Source organism: Vipera ursinii (assembly GCF_947247035.1).
Source record: "Vipera ursinii genome assembly, chromosome: 1".
NCBI classification, from domain to species: domain Eukaryota; kingdom Metazoa; phylum Chordata; class Lepidosauria; order Squamata; family Viperidae; genus Vipera; species Vipera ursinii.
Genome location: NC_139512.1, coordinates 98874880 through 98895590, shown reverse-complemented (window position 1 = coordinate 98895590; position 20711 = coordinate 98874880).

The following is a 20711-nucleotide window of genomic DNA, read 5'->3' as shown; positions in this document are numbered from 1 at the left end:
GAGCATCAGCAGAGGAACTGGCAGGGAGGCTTAGGGAAGTGCTGGCAAGGCTGTGCACAGGTGGCCTCAAACTCAAAAAGGAAAAATGCAGCATAGGCGTTCCTTCCACAGAATTTTTGGGGTTCAGAGTAGACACCAGGGGAATCCACCCCACAGAATCCAAGGTGAGGGCCATCAAACTAGCACCCACACCCAAGAACAAAGCAGAGCTTCAGGCATTCCTGGGTCTGCTGAATTTCTACCATACATTCCTCCCACACAAGGCAGCCATCGCTGAACTGCTCCACAGGCTGCTAGACAAACAGGCAACATGGGCCTGGACGGCCACCCATGATCAGAGCTTCAAGGCCCTGAAGGCATTGCTGTCGGACAAGTCCACAGTAACCCATTTCATCGAGTCCAAGCCCATTTGTATCGCCTGCGATGCATCCCCTTATGGTGTGGGCGCTGTCCTAAGCCACCTTGAGCCCAACGGGGCACAAGTCCCCATAGCATACTATTCTAGGACACTGTCTGGAGCAGAAAGAAACTACGCCCAAATAGACAAAGAAGCCCTGGCAATCGTGGCAGGAATCAAGAAATTCCACGATTACTTATATGGCAGGGAGTTCACTGTCTTCACGGACCACAAACCACTCCTGGGCCTGTTCACCACAGACAGGCAAACCCCCCAGATTCTGTCCCCCAGGATGCTCCGGTGGTCCATCTTCCTTGTAGCATACAATTGCAAGCTGGTGCACAAGCCAGGGAAGGAGATGGGCCACGCAGACGGTCTAAGTAGGCTCCCCCTAGACACACACGACCCAGACCCAGCACCAACCACACAGATCCTAGCCCTGCAGGAACTACCCGAGTGCCCAGTTCTTGCCAAGGACATTGCCAGCCACACAGCCACAGACAACATCATGGGCAGGGTGCACTCATGGGTTTGCACAGGGTGGCAGGACAAATCCCCGGGACCAGAGTTTCAGGCCTATTTCATTAGATGCGATGAAATCTCCACACACAAAGGGTGCCTCCTTTGGGGTAGCAGGGTCATCATTCCACCTGCACTACGCGCCAGGGTATTGGACTCCTTACACGAAGGGCACCCGGGGGTGGTCAGGATGAAGGCACTGGCTAGGAGCTACCTCTGGTGGCCCGGGTTGGACAAGGAGGTTGAGGATCAGTTCAAGGCCTGTTATACGTGCCAGAGATCCAGGCCAGAAGTGCCACATGCACCAGTACACCGGTGGGAGGCCACACACACGCCATGGTCCCGCATTCACATTGACTATGTGGGGCCATTCCAGGGTCAACTATTTTTTAGTAGTGGTGGACAGTCACTCCAAGTGGTTAGAGGTAGTCCCTGTCCCCAACATGACCTCGGGGAGGACAATCCAGGTGCTCAGAGCTCTCTTTGCCACACACGGCCTCCCCGACGTAATTGTGTCTGATAATGGGCCTCAGTTTACTGCTGCTGATTTCCAGGCGTTCTTGAAGGCGAACTGAATTAGGCATGCCACCTCTGCGCCTTTCCATCCATCTACCAACGGGCAGGCCGAACGGATGGTAAGGATGACCAAAGACGCACTCCGGCGCATCATCAGCGGGGACTGGCACCACAGACTGGCCAAATTTTTACTAGCCCAACACACAACACCATGCGTGGCTACCGGCAAGAGCCCAGCAGAACTGCGATGGGGACGGCGCCTCATCACCAAGCTGGACCGCCTACACCCAGACCGGGTAGCAGCCGAAACCGGAAGGGCAACATCACCATCATCACCATCATCACCATCACCACCAGCATCACTACTATCACCATTGCCATCATCACCCACACACAGGGTCCTCAACCTGGGGGACCTGGTCTGGGCAAGGAACTATGGGGCTGGACATCCTTGGGTTCCGGGGACAGTGGTCGGGAAAACAGGACCCCTTTCGTACATTGTAGGGGTGGAGGGGGACAGACGCATAAGGCGACACATCGATCAGCTCAGAGGAAGAGTCCCTGAGCACGTCACACACACCCCTGAGCGCGTCACACACGTCCCTGAACTGAACGCACACGATCAACAGGAGGACCACACTCCAGGAGGGGTCAACCCAGCTGAGGACGTCACAGGGCAGGGACCAGAGGAGGAGGACTTCCTGATGCTGGCTCCTTGCAGCCCTGCACAAAGGCCTCAGGAACCCACGGTCCAAGCCCAGGGGCCAAGCACACCCAGACGATCCACCCGTCCACACAGGACACCAGCCTACCTGTCGGACTATGTGTGCAAGTAACCCTCACACAAGGACACCACTGTTTTTTATATATATATACTCATAGTTATAGTAGTTGCATGTTGTTGTTGTTATGTGGGTCTTCTCTAAGGGGGGAGGGGTGTTATGTATGCAGGCATCTGCATAGCAACAGCCATCAGGGGGCGTTGGCCTGGACAGTTTCGGCGGGAAACCTAGGGCCAACCCCATTGGCTGTTAGCTTACCTGGCCAGGTATATAAGGAGGCCAGGTAGCCCTCATTCCTCAGTTCACTTCCCCTTCCAATAAAAAGCTGAACTCACACACCGGCTGGCGTCTCTCTTGCGTCGGACCCACTACACAATAAAAGCTGTTTATGAAACTATGTATATGGAATTTGATTTTAAAATACTACGAAAAGTTTCTGAATTTGCTGAAACTTAAGGCTAAGCTTGTGTACTTGGGGTTACGTTCCAATGAACACAGCGTTTACTTCAGATACATAGAATTGTTTTGAAAAGCTTATTAGATTTTTTTTATTTTGCCCAAGTACTCAATATAATTTCCAATTATTTTTCAGACTCTAGGGCAGACATGTCAAACACAAGGCCTGGGGGCCAGATCCGGCCCGCGAAGTGGTTTCATGTGGCCTGCGAAGCCCCCACTGCATTGGCCCTGGCCCAGAGACCCTCCTTCTGCCAGAGACCCTCAGATCTGTCCCACTCCTGCCCAGGCCCCCATAGGCACCCTTGATGCGAACGATGTAGAGCTGGCCATGCCCACCCAGTAGGCCATACCCACCCGGCCCCCTAAGGGCAACCGCAATGCTGATGCGGCCGTCAATGAAATTGAGTTTGACACCCCTGCTCTAGGGAATAACATTCTAGACTTTCTATTCCTCAATTAGTATGTGTTTGCATTAAAAAAAAGCTACACCCATAAGAGCTACAGTAAGCCAAAGACATCCTTTTGAATTATACAAGATTGTATGTTTTAAAACATTACATAACAATCCTGGATAATCAGTACTTCAGAGAGAAAGCTGGTTTGAAAATATTCCCATATTCAGGTAGTCCTTGACCACAATTGAGCCCAAATTTTCCATTGCTAAACAAGATGGTTGCTAAGTGAATTTTGTCCCATTTTACAACATTTCTTGTCACAGTTGCCAAGTGAATCACTGCCGTTGTTAAGTTATAACATAGTTGTTAAATGAATCTGGCTTTCCCTTTGACTTTGCATATCAAAGGTCACTGCAACCATCATAAATATGAGTCAGTTGCCAAACATCTGAGATTTGATCACATGACCATAGAGATGCTGCAACGGTCATAAGTGTTAAAAATGGTCATAAGTCATTTTTTTCCATGCCGTTGTAACTTTAAATGGTCACTAAACAAATATGTTCTTTGTTAAAGGTTCTAACACAAACTAAACAGACTAAATTGTAACTTAAAACCCTTTAAGAGATTATTTGGATAAATGGATAAATTTAAATTTAATAATAAATACATAAATAAATTTCACATCTAACACAGAAAATATCACAATTCCAAAGAGAAACAAATCAAGAATCATATATAAAAGACCTTTATCTTTTTAAAAAGACCTTTTAAAAAACTAGCACAATATGTCTTTAACTGCTTAGAAAACTAATGTTTCCAGTTCCTCCCTTCACAGTGTGCAGCATGCATCCCCCCGCCCAAATTGTGATGGAAGTATTCTATCTTCCAATAATTCTTGGCATAAGAAGGAGAAATATTAAATACACACACAGACACAGACACAGACACAGACACACACACTCTACATATATATAGCAGTAGTGCAGTGGTGGCACAGTGGTTAGAATGTAGTACTGCAGGAGATATATATATATATATATATATATATATATATATATATATATATATATATATATATATATATATATATATATATATATATATATATATATATATATATATATATATCTCCTGCAGTACTACATTCTAACCACTGTAGAATGTAGTACATATATATACCACTGTATATATATGTTTAAGTATTTGTCAAGGCTTTTTGAATGGACCTTGCTAATTAACTCTTTCATTCCTGTTTTGGCCCGACTCAGGGCTTATCCACAGGAACTAGTCAACTTGTGACAGCTCATTATTTGTGCAAATTATTCAAATTGCTAATAAAGAAGCCCTGAGTCGGGCCAAAACAGGAATGAAAGAGTTAATTAGCAAGGTCCATTCAAAAAGCCTTGACAAATACTTAAACATACATTTGCCTTGCCTTCCAGCTAATAAAAGGGAGAAAGAACCCATGGCTCAGGAAGTTAAAACACTGCCTGATATATATAATCAGTCCAGGTTCGAATCTCAGATAAAGGGTATGACTAACTGATGAGAACATAAAGAGTTCGAAATGATCATCTTAGCCTCCCAAATTCTTTATTAGCAATTTGAATAATTTGCATATATATATATATATATATATATATATATATATATATATATATATATATATATATATATATATATATATATATATATATATATATATATATATCCTGCAGTACTACACTCGGGATTCGTCCCGCTAAACTGCTGACCTTCTGATCGACAAGCTCAGCGTCCTAACCCACTGAGCCACCGCGTCCCTATATATGTATGTATGTACATATGTATATATGTGTATGTGTATGTGTATATATGTATATGTATATATGTGTGTGTGTGTGTGTGTGTGTGTATTGACCAAGATTGACCACCCATCAGAAATCATCATTAACTGTAATATTTAATAAGTACATTGAAAATGAGCAAAAATGTCTGCAATGCATTGACAGTGGAATCATCTAAGATATGTGGCAACAAAACTGTCTCTGTGCAATAACAACAACAACAACAACAACAACAACAACAACAACAACAACAACAACAATAATAATAATAATAATAATAATAATATTGTAAACATGTGAGCTTGTTGTATGGATCCAATAATACAGGGGTGTCAAACTCAATTTCATTGAGGGCCACATCAGCATTGCGGTTGCCCTCAGGGGGCCGGGTGGGTATGGCCTACTGGGTGGGTATGGCCAGCTCTACATCGTTCGCATCAAGGGTGCCTATGGGGGCCCGGGCAGGAGTGGGACAGATCTGAGGGTCTCTGGCAGAAGGAGATGGGACCAGGGCAAGTGCCAAGGCAGCGGGGGCCGTTCCCTCACTGTTTCCATGATGGCTTCGCGGGCCACATGAAACCACTTCGCGGGCCGGATCCGGCCCCTGGGCCTTGTGTTTGACATGTCTGCAATAATATGTCCATTTTTTGCACTATAATTTTTGCAGGTAGTTCGGTGGGCAACATTGTTCTCTGAAAGGATGATCCACAGCAATAACAATGAATTTTTGCTGGATCTATGTCACCAGACTCTATTTGATTGCCTGGAATTAATGAATGGAATTAATGAAATGTCTGTAGAGATGCTACTCATTGCAACCATTGCATGAATTTCTTGACTGTTTAAAATAATCTGTCCATTATGGCTGCTTTAACCAATATCAAGCTCTTTTCCTGCAGATGTGTAATGGTTTGTGATAAAATAAGATTTGCTCCTAAGCTTGCTTGCTCTCAAAATTTAGTTAATCATCCAGGAACCCCAATAGATTAATCTGTAGATTCATTAGGTGCTTGTATTGTACAGGATTTCTGATTCAAATGGTCCCATCGCAATAATTCTTCATGGAGTGAAATATTTAATCAGATCAGCTTAGCTTGTGAAGAGGTACCTTCATCATTGTATGGGTTCTCCCAGCAGTGCAGTAGTTTGGTTCTGGAGGACTTGTAAGGTCTCAGAAGACTGGAGAAGAAGAAAGAAGAAGAAAGAAAAAAGGAGAAGGAGACAGAGAAGAAGGAGACGGAGAAGGAGAACCCAAAAACTGTAGACCTGTAAGTGTGATGTCTATATTGGTCAGACGAACGGTTTATTAAATAGCATGCTTTTGAGTACTTGGATAGGCATGCTATAGTTAACAGCTAATCTTAAGTGCCTCTTAGGTGAAACTTGACAATATCCATGACCAACCTCAGAAATCCCTACATTCCTATTCTATTTTGAGAAAGGGAGAAAGTGAGAAAGGTGCGTGTGGGGGCCCAATTGCTTATTTTTAAGAGCAGTTTTCAAGTGAAGGGGTCAGCAATAGCAGAACTGATTCTGACTTTTTGTGTTCAGCCCCTACTTTTTTCTGATTTTGCTATTGGTTTTGTTTTGCACCACCTCCTTTTCTTTGCAAGCGGTCCACAGACGGAATTTGCAAGGGTCTGTTTTATTTCAAGTGTTCTTTGTCAGAATCTGTTCTTCCCCCTCTTCTACCCTTCAAATTTGGCTTGTCAATTTCTCCTTTCCCCAGTTCTCTATTAATGGGGTTGCCAACTTTCTTTTAGTGTCTCTGCCTCTGTGACTTTAACATCTGTCTGTCATGTGAAAATTGCTTTTCCCCATCGTTTTTTGCATATGCCAGGAAAAGCAACGCCTGTTTAATTTCTTCATGTCAGGTCATGACTATTTTATACAAAAATTTAATGTGGTTGTAGACAGAAACACTGGGACGAAATTCAGAAACAGTCTGGAGTGTTGCATAGTGAGCAATTCTCACAAGTATGTGCTCAGTGTGAACAAGCCAGTATGCACAAACATTTCTCAGATGGTGAGAACTTTAGTCAACTCTGATTGATATAATACTGCAAACATATTTGGATTTAGATAGTCTGGCTACTATCTGATCTGTAAACCTCCTATTTAAATTAAGACAATGCCTGAAAATGGGACTGAAATCTCGTTCTCTAAATCAGACAGTGATGAAGTGGTTTAACATTAAACAGGGCATGCATGTTGAGTCTGATGTTGACAGCAGGCCTATACTATGATGTCTTGTTTGCTTGTCATCACATGGTTAGTAGCAATAACTGTGAATAAGTATATGTAACCTTCCCTTGGTTACTCAACGTATTTATGGATAAACGTGTGCAGAAAGTTTGTGTTGACATTTGAGATGTGTTGATTGAAGGTTCAAATGTGAGTATAATGTATGCAAATAATGCCATGCTTTTGCCAAAGAGCCTGAATAATTTACAGTGAATGTTAGGTACATAAATCTATTCATTAACTTTATATCCTCCTACCATTTATTTACAAGCTCAGTGGCACAATACTGTCTTTCCATCTATTTTTCCTCACAACAGCAGTACTAGTTCATTGTTCTATGATGACCCAAATTATGCTGGTCCCATAAATCTCTTCAGTAAATAAATTAATCTCTGTGGGGTAGGTTAAAATGAAAGAGAATGAACAAACTAAAGCCACTCAATGAGATTTAATGGCTAAGTGTGGACTAGAAGCTAGGTTTCCTTCCAGCTATCCCAGCCCCCTAACCACTATATCACAAATACACAGAATGTTATTAAAGACCAAGTCCCAAAGATTCTTTTCCAAAAGGCAACTGGACTTTCTTATTTTTCCTTGAAGATATTTTGCTTCTTAGTTCTGGAGAAGCTTCTTGGATGAGAGGTGAAATGTCTTCAAGGAAAAACAAAGTTCAGTTGCCTTTTGAAAAAGCACCTTTGGGACAACCATGACCTGAATGACTGAGAAACCCCATAGACATTAAAGAGCAAGGCAACTGTGCTTGATAGAAAAATGGACAAATTGAAATTTGTACATAAATGGCCCCATCTATAGCAAATAGATGAATGTATGTACCTTAGTAGAATGTTTACTAAAGATGGGAAAACAGAAATTTGGAGACATGCAAACACTAGTAGAAAGCAAGTAGTCTATTGAGAGGAAAGAATGTTTATTGAAAAGAAAGAAAGAAAAAGTGCTTCTGCTTGTCTTGTTATGTGGAAAAGATAGTTAAGTCCAGGGGTGTCAAACTCAATTTCATTGAGGGCCGCATCAGCATTGCGGTTGCCCTCAGGGGGCTGGGTGGGTGTGGCCTGGGTGGGTGTGGCCTACTGGGTGGGCATGGCTAGAGTGCGTATGGCCTACTGGGTGGGTGTGGCCAGCTCTACATCGTTTGCATCAAGGGTGCCTATGGGGGCCTGGGCAGGAGTGGGACAGATCTGAGGGTCTCTGGCAGAAGGAGGGTCTCTGGGCCAGGGCCAAGGCAGAGGGAGCCGTTCCCTCACTGTTTCTAGGATGGATTCGTGGGCCACATGGAACCACTTTGCGGGCCGGATCTGGGCCCCGGGCCTTGTGTTTGACATGTCTGGTTAAGTCTATCAGGAGAAGAATAAAAGTTGAGTAAAATGGGAATGCTTGTCATATAAAACTAGAGGAAGGGTCATGAATGAATGGATGCTGAAAGAATGTGGATTGCATACAAAAATGAGTAAGTAAGCACATTAAGATGGTTTAGTCACGTAGGAAGAATAATAATAGAAGTGCAAAACAAGTATACAAAGGAGAGTGAATGAAAGAAGAATGAATCAATGGGGAGACTGAAGAGTCTGAAGAGTTGATGAGATTCTGAAAAAAAGAGTAGTGTATAATTTAGAGACTAAAAGGCATTCCAGTATTATGAAAAGAAGTCCAGCTATATAGTTTTAAGGAATCTGTTTTGATTCTTCTCTTGATGGAAAACTTTTATTCTAGAAATTTTTGCACTGGAAATTAATTAAGTAATTAATTTCACATTAACTATTAATTAAGTAATTACCTGGGTATTAACTTGGATTTTCATCATTTTATACAATAAACAAAGTTTTTCAACTGTATTCTGAGGAACACCAGGTTTCTGTGAGAACTTGATGAGTTTCTCTGGGAGACTTTGAGTTTAAAAAAACACAGCCAATTCGTAATCACTGGAGTTCTGCTGCTTACTAAGGTTATTTTTTAAACTTAAGCAGTACTGGGGTCTGAACAAAAATTAAAATGCTGTCATAACATATCTGGAGAATGACAGTATTGGGAATCTTTACAAATTATCAAACAACAAACAATATCTTCTGCCCATTGACATGTAGTAATTGAAACTGTAATTGAATTGTACAAATTGGCCTTTCAAATACCGTAACCAGACTCAGGATAAATCCCAACATTTTAGCTTGGTGTTTCTTAGTTGCATTGGAGAAATCATACATTGTACTTTGATTCTTATCATTGCTTCAGAGAATGTGGAGTAGCAGAACATCAATTTAATTTTGAGCAAACTGGAGTATACCTCTTGTAACTTAAAAGGCACAACTTTTTGTTGCTTGAGAAAGTAAACTCATCTGATGTCTAAAATACTAACTTTTTCCCCTTAGATTTGCAATTTGGCAAGAAACTCTACAACAGAGTCTGTTTAGACAAGTAATATATAGCGTAATTAATTAACTTTTATTTGCTACCTTGTATATGTGATTTAGTGCATTCTCTTGTCTTTCCCATGTACTGTACAAGGATATCTGACTTTCTTGTTCTTAAAAAAAAATCTTAGGCTTGTTTGTGTAACAGACAAAACGGGGAAGTGCATTTAAGCTCTTTCTACTAGGGCTGTTGAAACCCTGCTGATAGCTAAAAGAACCTTTTTGTAGCTCTTTTCTGCCATCTTGTGGTCAACTGGGTTTTTGCAGTGCAGGTCTGGGACCTTTTCCCCAGTGTTCATGTCTCTGCCTGCAGAATCATCACCTTTTCTTTTCTGGGCAGACAGGCTTGACTGGGGCCGAGGTTTATTTTTCCCTTAAATTTAATGAGATCTATTCCCACATAAAATTAGACAGGTGCCCTGAGCATTTTGTTAAATCCTGTATGGAATTTATTTGGGGATGGTAAAATCCTGGGAACAACCAAGCATTTCTACAAATGATCACAGCAGCTACAACTAATGTTATGTTTGATACCCAAAGCAAAATAATAAAGAGAAAGGACCTAAAGCACAGAACACACACATGTCTACACACCTGTGATTTGTTTGTGCAAATGAATATTTTGGAAGTATGGTTTTATGTTTGCTTTTTCTGCTCCAGAACAATGATCTAAGATGGAACCACAGAAATAATCAAAGCTGAACATCAGGGTTAATGAAAACAAAACTTGAGTATGTTAATTGCCCAGGTTAATAAACAGCCTGATGAACAATGTGATGAGAGGCGATTCTTTCTGCCTTAAATAAATTCCAGCTACGGTTGTATCACAAATATTGTCACTGCATTTAACCTTTCCTAACAGCTGTGTTATCACAGGGATTGTTTTAAAATGTTATTTATCTGTTTTAGGCACAATAAAGTTTTATTTCAAGTGATTTAATCAGGCTTAGGGCCAATTTATATAAACTTTTCAAAAATGCGAGGATCATCTTCAAAATATTATCCCCAAAAAGAGAGACAAAAGCAGGTTGAGGACCACAGTTGCTGATTTCCCCCCCCCCAATCTTATAAAGGACACCTCTTTCCTTTATTCGTCTTTTATTTATTTTATAAACAATAACCTACTGTTCAAAAAAAGTGTTCCTGCCTTTACTGAAAAAGAAGAAATACTCTTGAGTGCGTGCTTTTCTGCATTTCCCGTTCATTTAAATCATGTCAACCATCATGACTAAAGAAAACAGAGGCTGTTCCCATTGCCTTGTCCTTGTTGTATTTAAAATATAATTTTTACTTTAAAAAAAGAATTAAAAGAGCATCTGTAACCATGCCTATAAAATACTGGTTACAAAAATAAGAATACAAGGAAGACAGCAATGACAACATCAGGTATGTCTGGTCTGACTGGCTGGCTGGTACACAAGGCCTGTTTCCAGTTGCTTCTATTTCTTGGTGTTTTCTAGATGTTTTTCGGGTCTCTTGAGCTGGAAGATCTTGGCTTTCAGCTTGAGTTTTAATGGAGCTATGTCATGGCTTGGAATTGTGAGAGGTTGCCTCTTCCAGAATTTGATCAGTAAAAGAAACTCTGTTTCCGGGTGAATTGTTGCATTATTAACTTTAGAATGCCTAGATAAGAGGAAAGTTTAAAGCCTAGGAGGGCTTGATAAAAATGTCGTACTGTAATTCTTTTTGGCATCTTGAAGAAGTCTTTAAGTGGTCCAAGACATGGTTTTAGATTGTGACTCAACATGATGGCTCATGATGAATAAAAGGAAAGAGGAAAAAAAACACCAAACTAACAAAGAATTATATAAGGTTGTGGTGTAGACTGTCAGAACAGGCAGAAGATCGGGATAATATCTTCCTGAACTAAGTTACCAATTTTCAGAGAAAAAAGTCACACTAATAATGGTATACTTTAAATAATTGAAAAAAAAATAGCCTGGTATAGACTAAATAGTCCTAACAATTCCTGAGAGTGTCACTCATTCAACAGTGGAACAGATTATTTTCAGAAGTGTTGGACTCTTCTTTACTAAAGTGATTAATCAAAGACAGTGTAGCGTGTCAGATTGAAAAGAATGTTGTAGTGGTTAATTCTGCACTGAGTGGATAGTTGGACTAGATGATCTCCAAGTACCTTCTAATATTTCAATTCTGCAATTTTATTCCACTTGGGAAAATGTTTCTGATTACTATGACATTTGCTTTTTGGAGCATTTCTAAGGACTAGTCAATCCAAAATATACAGAAACTGCAAAAAAACTGCAATCCAAAATACACAGTAACTGCAAAAATTCAACTTGTGGTTATTTCATTACTAGGAAATGTTACCACATCAACTGTATTAATACAACAACAATAATAATTTTAAGTCACAGAAGGAACATTTTAAATTATATTACAATATTACAATTTTAAAATTTCCTTTGTGGACTTAAAATTTCGGGGGTGGGAGTTGGGCAATTGTAATTAATCTTACATAATTAACTGTATAACTGACATAATTGAATTCTTCAGTTATTGGAAGCATTTTTTTGCATTGCTACTTTTGATTTCAAACTGTATTCAGGTAATGATTAAGCAGAATATTTCAATTCATTTCATATCACAGATTAGAAAAAGTGAGTTACATACATACATATTAATTATATTGAGACATGCCCACTTAATTTTAAGTGAAAAGCAGTGAAAAGCTGCCACCTTTTGGTCTGGAGAAAACTTTATATGTTTGCTATAATAATTAATCCATATGTACCTTTCTCTTTTATTCTACAAATTTAAACAAAATATATGTATACCCCTTTTTATAGATAAAGAACATTCATTACCTACCTTTCACTAGTGGTTTGATTGGTTTTTTTATGTGATGTGTATGTGTTGCCACTGGTATAAAACATACATGTTGATTAACAACACAAGCTAAACCTGCTTTCCTTAGTGAGCATTCTCTGGAGATATACTGGACTTCAAATCCCATAATTCTGAGCCAGCATATCTGCTGGGAAAGGCTGAGATTATTTTGTGTTAGCCTATTTTATCAATGGTCCCCTAAGCAGGTTGAGATCCTAAATTGTTCTAATGAGAATCATTTTAATGTCTCTGTTCTATTGTGTTCTTTGTGAAGGGCACAAGCAACATTTTCTGCTCACCTTTTCTTCCCATAACATATCCATTTTTACAGCTGCTTCTATACCTGGATGTTATTTAACCTAAACACATTTATTTGCTCTTCAGTTATTTCTCAAGACTGCAGTTCATGGGAATGATGACAGAAGGGCCTAAATCTGTACAATTCCATCCACAAAAGGTTCACAAGAGGATTTCCAATCCCAGAAACCGTATCTTTTGTTGTTTTGCATTCTAATCTTTATTGAATTTTTTAATCTTCATCTTATTTTGAAATGCCTAGAAAGCTACAGTGAGGCAGGTTAAGTACAAGCAAACAATATGAACAGCTGTGAAAGGAAAAAAAATGTAAACATCCTGTAACTAACAAAGCAAACAAAATTATCATGATTAACTATTTAAAATAACACCTGGCCTGAAGAACATCAAACTATCACAACAAGCTTGAATGTAAACCATACCCCACCAATTTGAAGGATTCAAATGAGAACCAGATTGCTCTTTTGAAATAGGAACAGTGAAATCAAGTTTGCAGCAGCATCCCAATTACTGAAATACCATCTATTTGCCAGGATTATGTAAGCCTATTCTCAGGTTTAAATAATAACATTAGTGCTGAGTAAAGTTGTTCGGTACCAAGATCCAGACTGAGCCTCCAGATCACTCCATAGAGTTGCTTACCTGTGCACTACAGTATGTGTGCTTGGCTTGGCTTTGCTTAGAAAGTTTTATGAATGGGGCCACTGATTAAACTATAGTTTAGCATACAGGCTGATCTCCATACTTTGAGTCCTGAGCTTTGCCCTGATACACAAGAAGTTGTGGGTGCTCCAACACCGGTGTTTTTAAGAAGAGATTGGACAACCATTTGTCTGAAATGCTACAGGGTTTACTGCTTGGATTAGAAGATCTCCAAGGCCCCTTCCAACTCTGTTATTCTGTTGTGTCATGTTGAGAGAAAAAATCTATTCTTAAAAGAGATCACAATGAATCCCTGGCATATGAATTTCTGCCATGTTGAAAAGAAGAAATGTAAAGAAAACATGCATGGTGAATGTGATCTGTCTAAGCTTTCATGTCCTCTGCTTGATGAATGCAGGTGCCCTTTTGCCTCCTAGCCTAGGGAGTACAAAACATTTTAAGTTTAAAATACTTGCTTTCAGTTTGACATGGATTGTTCTGATTATTTTGGAAGGGATTTGAGGCAACAATATTGTGAGCATGAAATACTATCACAACAGTTGGAACAACCCATCCCAAACTTAAAAGAACTGTTTGGAATATGAAATGGAGTGTTTGACATTTAAAATATTTTTGCATGCCCCTATTCTTAAACTGTTTTCCATCCTTTATATTTATATTTATTTATTATTTAAGAAGCTGTTGCCTGTTTCATAACTTTTCCTTTATAAGATTACAGCATAATTCCAACAGTACATCAGCTTTATCCTTATTCTATTGCAAAGAGATGAGAAATTTGAATAGTTTATGACTGTTTAAGTCGTTTACAGTATAGAGGTCTACTTGGGGTGGGTGGGATGCTGTTCAGTACATTTCAGTCGGTGTTTGAAGCCTCCCTTTAATATAATGAATTACCATTTTTTTCAAATATGCCTTCATTGGAATGTGCACAACTGAAGTGTAGCAATAGCTAATTAAATTAAGAGAAATGCTGTTAATTTAGTCTACAGTGAAATGAGGCTCTTTGACCTTTGTCTACATCACTCTGCACTTGGAAGGTGCGTCTTGTCAGTTTTTACATTTGTGGTCAGATGACTTGTCAGTCAAGCCTTGGTCTGTGCATTCCATTTTTTGAGCAGAGGGATGACAGATCACTACGGGACAACTTCCTTGGTTCTGTTGCCCACAAGCTGAGGAATCAGCACACCCTGGAGAGCCAGGCGGGATCAATTAAAATACTTTGGATTTTTTTTTGTTTAGCTCATTTGCTGCTTTGGCAAGAAGAAACAATGTAGTCTAAGCTATTTCCATTCCTTCTGGGATTGGGGCAGTTGTGTTCTCTTATGAAGAAACTCTGCTTAAAACATAGGAAATTTATTGTGTTAGTATGGTGCTGGTTTTTGGTTAGTTATTTTTTTTGTGAGATTATTATTTGTTAGGTTATTAATTTTGGGTTAGATTATGTTCTTCATATGTAATGTGTGTTCCCAACTTTAAAGATCAGGCCACCATAGACATCAAACTTGTTCTTAAATTCTGGGGGTTTTTTCAGCTACAAAAATAGGAACTTTTTGCTAAGTTAGTTCACTCTGTATCCCTTTGCTGATATCTTTCATCAATTAAATGTAGCAAATAGATTGTATTTCATGGAACTATTTCTCTTACATGAAGCCATATGTTGCTATTAGGAGATATTAATATCTTTCCCAGATTTTGGCGGTTCAGCAAGCTTAGATATTTGAGTACTCGTATGTATTGTTTGAATTCAGTCTAATCTTGCCCTCAGATTAGAATGCAATCAGACTGAATGTATTCCATTTTGGAATACATTATTGGACATGAATCATGAATGTATTCCAAAATGGATCCCAGCCCCAAATAGGGTCAAGATACTTTCCCCAGAAGATCAATTCCAACACTGCTCTGCAGTAAAGACTACATTTCTCTATTTACCACCACAAAGACATATAGATACATGGTCCAAACCTGTGAAAGAAACTCCTTGGTTCAATGCATGGATCAGCCTCAGCATTTCATAAGAATGAATTAAGTGTTAGATTTGGCATATGTGATGCCAAAGAAGAATTTTAAGAATAATTTAAGGTTGGCTTGCAATATTGAAACATGATGTTTTATATTCCCTTTGCTGGGCTGTGGAGGCAAGAATTCAACATTTGAAAAACATCTGTGAGGGAATTTCAGTGACTCCTAATCAATGGTTCTTAGAAAAAAGAATTCAAACTAATTTTTTGTCTGTTTAATACTAAAGTGTTCTAATAATCTATCTCAACTGCAAATGCCCATCCAATGTCAGCTCTATCATTAGCTAATTACATCATCCAGCAGATTTTTAGGTGTCATAAAAGGATAGAAATTGTTCTGGGCCCGAACCTTCTATTAAGAAGAGCAACAGACATCTGTTCTCCATCATCTTTTATGTCACATTTTTTTCAGAATTCAAGATTTTTTTAAAATAATTGTTTCCTTTCATATGTGACATAAGTATAAGTATCTGAAAAATACTTATACCCTTATTATTAAGAAAAAGGTGTATCTACTATAGTCACACAGGGAATATAAGAACTAGACCTCACCACAGACAAACTCCCAAAATATGATTTTGTCCTCTTCTCCAGAGAAATAGCAGGATTCAAGATCACTTAAGTTCACGTGAAAGAATGAATTGCTGATTTGGAACTAATGCTATTCCATTTCCTTTCCCCTACTAAGAAAATAGAAATGCTCAGGTGTGTGGATTATCTTGCTCCTCTTTTTAAATGTTGTACTCTGCAAAAATGGCTGTGAAACTGACTTCTATGTATCAGTTTTTCTTCTTTCAGTCTTGATTTTCTGTGACTTGACGTAGCCAACAGTTTAATATAATTCAATTTTACTTAACTTTTCTAAGATTCTTCTCATAGTTACTACTATTGAGCCATGAGTATATGTATATGTATATGGATATGGATATATGTAGATGATAGATATAGATATAGATACACACACATACACACTCATATGCATACACATATATGTGTACATACACAGACACACACACAAAATGACACATTTGCAAAAAAAGGACAAAGAATAAAAGAATAATTAAATATTAAAAGAATAATGATTAATGAATAAGGCACCTCACTTATAAAATTAATTGATATCCATCTTCATATACTAAGACACACAAACCATTCTATCTCATAGAGAATCCTCTCTCTTGTGACTTTATAACAGCTCTAACTGTGATTCACTGAGAAGAGGCGAGAAATGTTGCTAAGTTGTAATGGTCCTATCTGGCTTCAGTTATGCAGATGCTTAGTGCTCTGCTGGGGACGGATAAGTTTAGCCTCACTTATTTACTCCATGAATACTGAGGTGAGAACTGTTAAAGGAAGCCCTGGGGTATGGTTTTGTTTTTTGTTTTTCATTTTCTTTGCAGCAAAGGAATGACTTGATAGAAGCCTTTCTGCAGCTCTGCAAGGACAAAAACACCTTCAAGTTTTCACTGCTCTATATTACTTGCGTCCATTTATATTTGCTGTTTTGGAATAGTAAACTTCGGTATAGATGCATTTAGTCTGGTCAATTTTCTATGTTTCAGTAGTTATGTTCCAGGAACTATTTTCATCTAATTGTGCTCCACAGGAGTCAGATCTCAGGAATTTCCAGCTCTTGTTTGTTCCTGGATTTGGGGGGCGACTGTTAAGCACAACAAATGTTGCAAAGGAAGCAATTCTGGAAAGTTCCTGTAAACAAATTATACTTTTGCATTTGTCCCCTAGTTACAACAGAGGATTGCTTACATCGTTACAGTCTTAGGTCAGATAATAGGTTTCACTTGAGAAGAATGTGGAGGAGGAAGGATGCAGTAGGCTAGCCATGTCTCTAGTGGAACCCAGTTTTTGACGTGACTTTTGCAAGGAAAAAGAGCTTTAATAATAAGCATGTGTATTAAGTTTCTCAAAACATACTGTTGGGGTCATCAGAGCAACTGGCAGTGATGCGAGTTCTTGTGACCTGCCTCTGAACCTTTCAAACTCATTTCCTGTCAAACCTCAGACCCAAGAGGACCAGCAAAGAGTTGTTAAGTTCTTCTCTAGAGCTGTCTCAAATTAGAATTCCAGGCATGGCTTGAATTCCATTCCACTTGTCCTCAACTGGCCACTTTCCATAACTGTGGATTATGAATGTTTATGGCAGAATTATTATCCAGGGGAGCAGAGGAAATAGAAGTCATCAATAGGGTTTATCTTTTTGATCAGAAGAATAGCAAAGAACAAGATGCACCAAAGATGGTTATGGAAATTGTCAAAGCATTACAATTAACAGAGTGGTCTGAAAAATGAGTAGTAAAGTTTAAAAGTTAAGCTCTTAACTCAGTTGCCATAGATCAATCTCTAAAAAGAGGTTCGCAATTATTTTGATTGTGTCTGATCATTAATTGGATTGGTTCCTAGTACTGTGGACATACAGTAGTGCAATGTCCTATTCACTGTTTCTACCCCCATCTTTGACTCTATTCTGAACTGCTGCCTTGTAACTTGTCTTCTATCTATATATACTGTATATGATTAGTGGCTGACTTTATGTGAGTATAGGCATAATCAATTATTTCTGAAGGTCTCTATATTATGGTTAGTATAATGGATAAGCTCGTAGCTAATGGCCACCCAGAAGGTTTGGGAACAGAGAGCTTCTAAGAACTCTTGTCAAGTGGCAAGTCTAGTGGCTGAGCTGATTCCTTGCACTTCTGGCCGCTATTTTAAAAAACTATTCCATTTTTCAGTAGTTCCTTTTACAGGATCTGTCTTCATAGGCAGTTTGATAGCTCCATCTAAACCTTCTTTGCATAGCCCCTGGAGCGCCCTTTCTGACTGATAGTAGTTTTCTGCTTCGTTGATGTGGGAAACACATGAAAATAGACATAATACAAGAATGTTAAGAAAAACACCCAAATTCCTCTTAAATCTTGCCCTGACCACACTGACCTTGTGACTCTTAGTCTCCCAAATTAAATGTGGGCTTTGGCCACCAATATTGCTCAGTGGTAGAGGGACGCGGTGGCTCAGTGGGTTAGGACGCTGAGCTTGTCGATCAGAAGGTCGGCAGTTTGGCGGGTCGAAGCCCGACTGCCGCATAACAGAGTGAGCGCCTGTTACTCATCCCAGCTTCTGCCAACCTAGCAGTTCGAAAGCATGTAAAAATGCAAGTAGAAAAATAGGGACCACTATGGTGGGAAGGTAACAGTGTTCCATGCGCCTTTGGTGTCTAGTCATGCCGGCCACATGACCATGGAGACATCCTCGGACAAGTGCTGGCTCTTCGGCTTTGAAACGGAGATGAGTACCGGCCCCTAGAGTCGGAAACGACTAGCACGCACATGCGGGGGAACCTTTACCTTTATTGCTCAGTGGTAATCAGAGCTCATGGAGGAAAGTATATGCAGGTGTGGGCATAGTTTTTGAGCTGAGAAGAAATGAGGTTGAGCATCAGAAAACGATCTGAAGGCCACGTTGGAGACAGGGGGTGTCCATTCCCAAATGACACTTCATGAGAAAAGGGTGGACATCAGGGCACTCCTGCATAGCAGGTATACGTAACAGAGACAGAAAATTTGATATGCAAGAGATGTTCTTGTCTCCCAGTTTCTTAATCCTTGACTGACGACACAAAAAAATCAAGTATCTACTTATCTTGCCTATCTGCCCTTCCACCTCCACACTGTTTATGAAATACATGTCAATGAATTAAATTGTAATTTTAATTACATACCAGAAGCATTTGGAAGCAACATGAAATACAGTGTCTGTGCTGTGCTTTGTCGAACGCCTTACTGACCTGAACCCAGCCCTGGTAGTTCACAAAATAAGAAAGCTTCCAGCATTGAGTGGTTGACTCTAGGGGCATTTTAGACAAAAGAAAGCTTTTAAAAAAAGAGTATAGCTTTCCCAATAACTGAGGATTCAGCTCAATGGAACCACTGAAATAAGTATCATGTTTTGGCATTGCCTCTCTTATCTTTTATCTGATGGGAAAGCAGTTGGGATGGATTGATATTTTTTTCCCTGAAAGTATATTCATTGTTGTAAGAATGCACACCACAATGATTAACTATTGATTTTAACGACACTCTTGTGTATTCATGAAATTTCATCACAGTGCTCAGTTACTGTATAGTCGGGTTCTGTAAGAGGGAACATTACCAAGATACCACAGAAGACTTTTCTCCAATAAATGAGTAGAATGGATATATCCTAATCTATAGAAAGCCTTTTCAGGTGCCCTTAATGAGCACAAGAGGACTAAAGTGCACCAAGGATGGGCAGTCGGTGTATCCTGGCTCTCAACCCGTTCCCTCCAGCCACATGTCCTGCACATCCTGTGCTTTGCTCCTCCTAACCTCTGCATGTTCAGCCAGGAAGTCTCAAGGGGAGGTAGACTCACATGTGCTCGAAGGCAAACACAGCTTTCTAAATGGAGAGTTCGAAGAGACATGATTTCAACCCTTTTTCAACTTTCCTTTTTACAAGTCAGAGAGTGCAGGAAGCAAAATTAACTGGACCCAACGATAAAGGAGAATGATCACATGCAAAGCCTCTAATGCTTTACTTTACATAATGTTTGTGTTTATATTACTTCTGTATTCCTGACTTTCTTCTAAAGAGCTCAAGACAGTGTACATAAAATCATCTTTTGGTGGGAGCCAACAAATGAAGTGACTCAGGCTGAGAAATGATTTTAAATTTAATTTCAAATGAACACCCAGAATTTTATTGAAATAATGCAATATTTTGGCATTCATATCCTAACTCTCACACTGGTTTTAGGGAACTAGCAAAATCTAAAAAAATGTGGACGTTAAATTAAAATATATTTAATATATGGTCCTATGGGGTCCTTCGGGAGAAGGGCGGTATAGAAATTAAATTATTATTATTATTATTATTATTATTATTATTATTATTATTATTATTATTATTATTATTATTATTATTATTATTATTATATGCACCATATTGTTGAGTCTTATATGGTGGTTCTCTAATCTTTCAATAGTGATGCAGCATTTCCATAAGAGAAAGTGCTGGTGCCCTAAATCATTTAGTTTTTTGCATTGATTTAATTCACAGGTCTTGTTCAGGAAGAAGAACTTTAAAATTAGAGTTTTGTTGCAAAATATGACTTATTGTTGATCATTGAACACTTCTTGTGTAAGCCTGTATAGCAGGAAAGAGATACAGTTAATTGTGCTTGTAGGTATCCATTTTTAGGGACAAACTTTAATGTTTAAAGAGTAGTTCTCAACAATAAGCTGGACTGTCCTCTGTAAGAGTCAT